Source organism: Diadema antillarum, unplaced genomic scaffold (assembly GCF_040938485.1).
Source record: "Diadema antillarum isolate AM-2024a unplaced genomic scaffold, OU_Dant_1.0 seq00002304_RagTag, whole genome shotgun sequence".
Classification (NCBI taxonomy): Eukaryota; Metazoa; Echinodermata; class Echinoidea; order Diadematoida; family Diadematidae; genus Diadema; species Diadema antillarum.
In genome coordinates, this window is record NW_027272926.1 from 37501 (window position 1) to 42500 (window position 5000).

General features: G+C 58.4%; 1 pseudogene; it reads right to left on the minus strand.

Annotated features, from left to right (window-relative positions):
* Positions 1–5000, minus strand: part of LOC139714522 (large subunit ribosomal RNA) — an 8014-nt pseudogene that overhangs the window by 1875 nt on the left and 1139 nt on the right.

Genomic DNA, 5000 nt, shown 5'->3' on the forward strand with positions numbered 1-5000 from the left:
CTGATATTGCTCTGGTACTGCCAGTGGATATGGCAGGAGTTATGGAGGCCCTTCCATATGTGGGGAGGGGTGCCAAAAGAGCGTGGGTTAGTTAAGTTGAACCATAAAGGGTGGGTGTGAAAGTGCTCCCGGGATTGAACCCAACAGCTGAGTGGCCGCGGAGCGGAGGGGAAGGGGGGTCGGCGAGAACCATCTCAGTCAGTCGCGCCCTGACTGTGCTTTAAACATGCGATAGATTCTCGCCGAACCCTCGAGGGATCTCACGACTAACAGCTTCGTATCCGCCCGCGATAGCCCGGCGCTCCGCAGCGTGCGCACGGAGGCTTCAGCAAGAAGCCCCCGCCAATTGATGGTGAGCGTGGAGAACTCTGGCTGATGTTCAAAGTGTTTCACAACGTAATCACTAATGCCTGAGTTCTCCCGGTAGTAGGAGACCTTCCGCGCGTGTGCCGCAGCAAGCGACGACACGTTGGCGTCTCCCACCACCTGAACGTCCACCACCATTGCCCGACCGCCGCGCCCCATGATGATGTCGGGTCTGCGTATCCCAGCTGGGGTGGGCACGGTCGGTTCGCGTTGAACGTTCCAACCATGCCCCCTCAGCTGGGTCACGAGAAGATCTAAGACCCGATCGTGGCGTTTGGTTCGCCAGGGCGCGACCACCGGACAAGATTGGAGGATGTGGCCGAGGCTCTCAATCCGACCACACCCCAGATCGCACACCACAGGAGCTCCCGGACGACCGCGAGCGGCCCTCACCCGAGTGGTGGAAACACCAAGACGATGCTTAATAGCTGTGACATAGTTGGAGCCCGAAAGCAGGAGTGTTCCGTCGTTGACCCAGTCGTGGGAGGACCTAGCGGAGTGGGGTTCCGCCAACCCAGCCCCATCAACGGACTCGTGCAGCATCCTAGCCCAGCTGCGGGCCGAGGCCCTCCGACCCTCCTCCACCCCGGTCTCCGAGGAGACCCAGAATGGGAGAGAGCGGGGGGCCTCTAAGGCGACCCGCGACACTCGATCGTCCGAGGACTGAGCAAGACGCTGCACGATTCCTTGTCGCAGCAGTGGGACCGCGGACTCGAAAGATGGAATACCGAGCCCGCCGTCCCGGATCTGGGCGTGGAGACTTGCGTTAGTCGAATCTTTGGGCAGATGTAAAGCCCCGCGCACAAATTTCCTTGTCTCCTTGTCAACCCTGCGAAGGGTTCCATTTTTCGCACCGCTAAGCACAAGGCTATAGCGATGCCGCGCCGCCAGAACATTGACGAGCGCCCAGATCTTCTGCTGCGGCTTCAGAGGGGCTCGCTTAAGCAGCGACAGGTCACTCAACCAGCGAGCTAAGGCCTTCGACGGCCCCTCCGTCCCTCCGGCTCCAACCGACACGCCCAGGTACTTGTAAAAGTCCCCGGGCCCCATCGCCTTGATCTCCCCGCCACTCGTGTCAAAAGTCAAGTTCTTGTCAGTCGCCCACTTTTTCCGCTTGGGGTCGCTTACAATCGACATGGTGGCACACTTGCCAACCTTTGCAGCCCCAGCTTCCAGGCGTCGAAGCTGGGTAGCCAACCCTGTGGCTGTGCTAGCAAAGATGACAATATCGTCTGCAAAGGCTAGCTTGGAGATTCGACTAGGCCCCAATTGGACGCCGATGTTTTCATCCAATTCGGCTAGGGCCCAGTCGAGTGTGATGTTAAAAAGGTAGGGAGACAAAGGGTCTCCCTGCAGGACTCCCCTTTTGCAGTGTACCACCGTGTCGAACACCGTGGTGGTGGCGTCGCCATATACGCCGCGGATGTACTCCACCAACGGTTTCGGCAACCCCATGCGAGTGGCGGCCGCCAACATGGCCTCGTGTCCAACGGAGTCAAACGCTTTCCGAAAATCAATAAAAGCGCAGTGTGCGCAGCGCAGCAATTTCTTTGTTTCCTTAATGACTCCATGGAACAAGGCCAGGTTGGCCGCCGTTCCGTCTTCGTCAGTGAACCCCTTCTGGTAGTCACCAACAGGCGCAGCAGAGCGTACTCTCCAAGCCAAGATCCTATGGAGGGTCCTCGTGACCACCGAGGTGATCGTGAGCGGCCTGTACTCACTGGGGCCCTCCGGGTGTGAGGACTTGGGGATGAGAACGGTTCTCCCCTCTCTAAGCGCGGAGGGGAGACCAAAAACCAAAAATCCATTAAAGAGCCACTGGAGTTTAAGTGTGTTGACCTGCGCAAGGTCTTTTAGTATTCTGCCATCCCGTCCAGTGGCGGTTCCCTTTTTGGAGGCCTTAATTGATTTGTTGATCTCATCCGCAGTCACTTCACACCATGTTGCTGAAGCATCAGCAACTGGGGTAGGGATCTTGCCTTGGTTCGGAGGGGCGGGTCTTCCCAAAAGATCCACCCAATATTTTTCCGTCCCCTCCGGGAAGGATGTGGCCGCACCTGGAACTTTTCCGTCCAGAATATCTCTGCATGTGCGGCCCCTATCCTTCTTCCAACTCTGCTGAGCCTGTCGGTACTTCCATTGGGATTTTCTTTTCTTTGTCCCGCCCTGCTGGTCAGCCCGAGGGGCTGCAGGGCGGCGTCGTGAGGTGGCGCTCGGGAGCCACTCCTCCAGCTTGCCCATCAAGAGGTCCTGAGCTCCCTCTGGGGAGGGGACCCGAAGGCCCAACTCCCCAGAGATCCTCACAAAGGCCTCTCTAGGGGTCACCGGTGGAGCGGTTCCCTTACTCGAAGCTTGCGTTGGGCTCGAGCTCTCATCCGTATCGGCCGAGACCGCAGCGGCGGCCTCGACCGATGTCTCCACGGAAGAAGGGGGGCCAGAAATTCCTTCCGTGGCTTGCTCGGGCCCGGGTTCGACAGGGTTTGCTCCCACATCCGAACCCCCTTGGCATCTCATTTCCCTGAGGAGGGCTGAGTATCTGGCGTTTTTTCGCCTCATTCCTTTAATGGATTCGATTGTTCTGTTCGGCAGGATTGCGTGTATAACCTGATTGATATTAAGAACAGACGCGGGCGCGGAAATTTCCGCGCTCGCGGCCAGTCTCAGCTCCTCCTCAACCCACCTCATCTTCGGGCGTGCCCTGATGGCGTCGGCCACGCCCGAATGGTATTCGTCAGGGTGGGCCTTCCGCTCGTGCTGACGTCGACCTGCGAAGGTCTTGAATTTCCGACAACAAGTTGGACAGATTGTCTTGTCCTGGTCGACGTCAGCACCGTTCTCGATACCGGTGCCGCTCATGCTGTGGTTATGAAACAAAACGATTCAAACACAAAACAACGGAAAGAAAAGAAAAGAAAAGTGTGTGCCCCTGATTGTAGTCCGAAATTTGGACTACAATAACAAAAATAGAAAGAATTTTGAAAAGGGCACACAAACACCAAACAAATGGTTAAGGGAGATCTGCCGTCTACGCAAGTTAGACGTTGCCCGGCGGGGCCACGAGGAGGCTCTCCCTTAGTAACTATGACTCAAAAACTCAGGTAACGAAAATAAAGTGCGTCAACAAAGAGGAATTGGAAACGAGTAGGGACAGAGAGTCATAGTTACTCCCGCCGTTTACCCGCGCTTCGTTGAATTTCTTCACTTTGACATTCAGAGCACTGGGCAGAAATCACATTGCGTCAATGCCCCGGTTGCGGACATCGCAATGCTCTGTTTTAATTAGACAGTCGGATTCCCCTGGTCCGTGCCAGTTCTGAGTCAGCTGTTGGGCGTCGGCCGAAGCGGACGATGGCTCGCCCGCGCAGCCGGGACAGTCCACCGGGCGGACCCCGCGCCAGTCCGGGCTCGCCCGACCCGCCACGAGGGCAGGCAGGCTCGCCCAGCCACGCTGCGGCTCCAGCCTGGCTTCCGGACCCGGCCCGACCGACCCAGCCCTCAGAGCCAATCCTTCTCCCGAAGTTACGGATCCGGCTTGCCGACTTCCCTTACCTACATTGTTCTATCGGCCAGAGGCTGTTCACCTTGGAGACCGGCTGCGGTCATGGGTACGACCCGAGGTGAGAGTCCCAACACTTCCCCCGGATTTTCAAGGACCAGCCGGAGCGCACCGGACGCCGCCGTAGACGCGGCGCTCTACGGAGCCGCAGACCCTCTCTCCGGGCGAACCGATTCCAGGGATCCCGCTCCTTAACAAGAAAAGACAACTCTTCCCGGGGCCCCGGCCAGCGTCTCCGGGCTCGTTTGCTTCACAGCGTTCGGCCGCCGCGAGGACGGCGGGCTCCACCTTCGGGTTCGGGAATATTGACCCGATTCCCTTTCGCCCAAGGGGCGAGACCCGAGTCCGCGAGGGCTTCGGGCCGACGCCTCCGCTCGGAGCGGAACTACCCTAGGGCTTAGGATCGACTGACCCATGTGCAACGGCTGTTCACATGGAACCCTTCTCCACACTCGGCCCTCAAGGATCTCGCTTGAGTATTTGCTACTACCACCAAGATCTGCGCCAGCGGCGGCTCCACGCGGGCTCGCGCCCGTCGCTTCCGCGCACACCGCTGCGTCCTTCCTACTCGCCGAGGCTTACCTCCCGGGCGGGGGAAGTGCGGCTCCTCTGCCTCGGCGGCCGGGTATGGGCCAAAACACACGCTCAGCGCCATCCATTTTCAGGGCTGGTTGATTCGGCAGGTGAGTTGTTACACACTCCTTAGCGGATTCCGACTTCCATGGCCACCGTCCTGCTGTCTATATCGACCAACACCTTTTCTGGGATCCGATGAGCGTACGAGTCGGACGCCGTAACCCGCCGTTCGGTTCATCCCGCAGCGCCAGTCCTGCTTACCAAGAGTGGCCCACTGAGCACTCGCATTCGATCGCCCGGCTCCAAGCCAGCGAGTCGGGCCTCTTACCAATTTAAAGTTTGAGAATAGGTTGAGGTCGTTTCGTCCCCAAGGCCTCTAATCATTCGCTTTACCAGATAAAACTGCATTGAGCGCCAGCTATCCTGAGGGAAACTTCGGAAGGAACCAGCTACTAGATGGTTCGATTAGTCTTTCGCCCCTATACCCAAGTCGGACGATCGA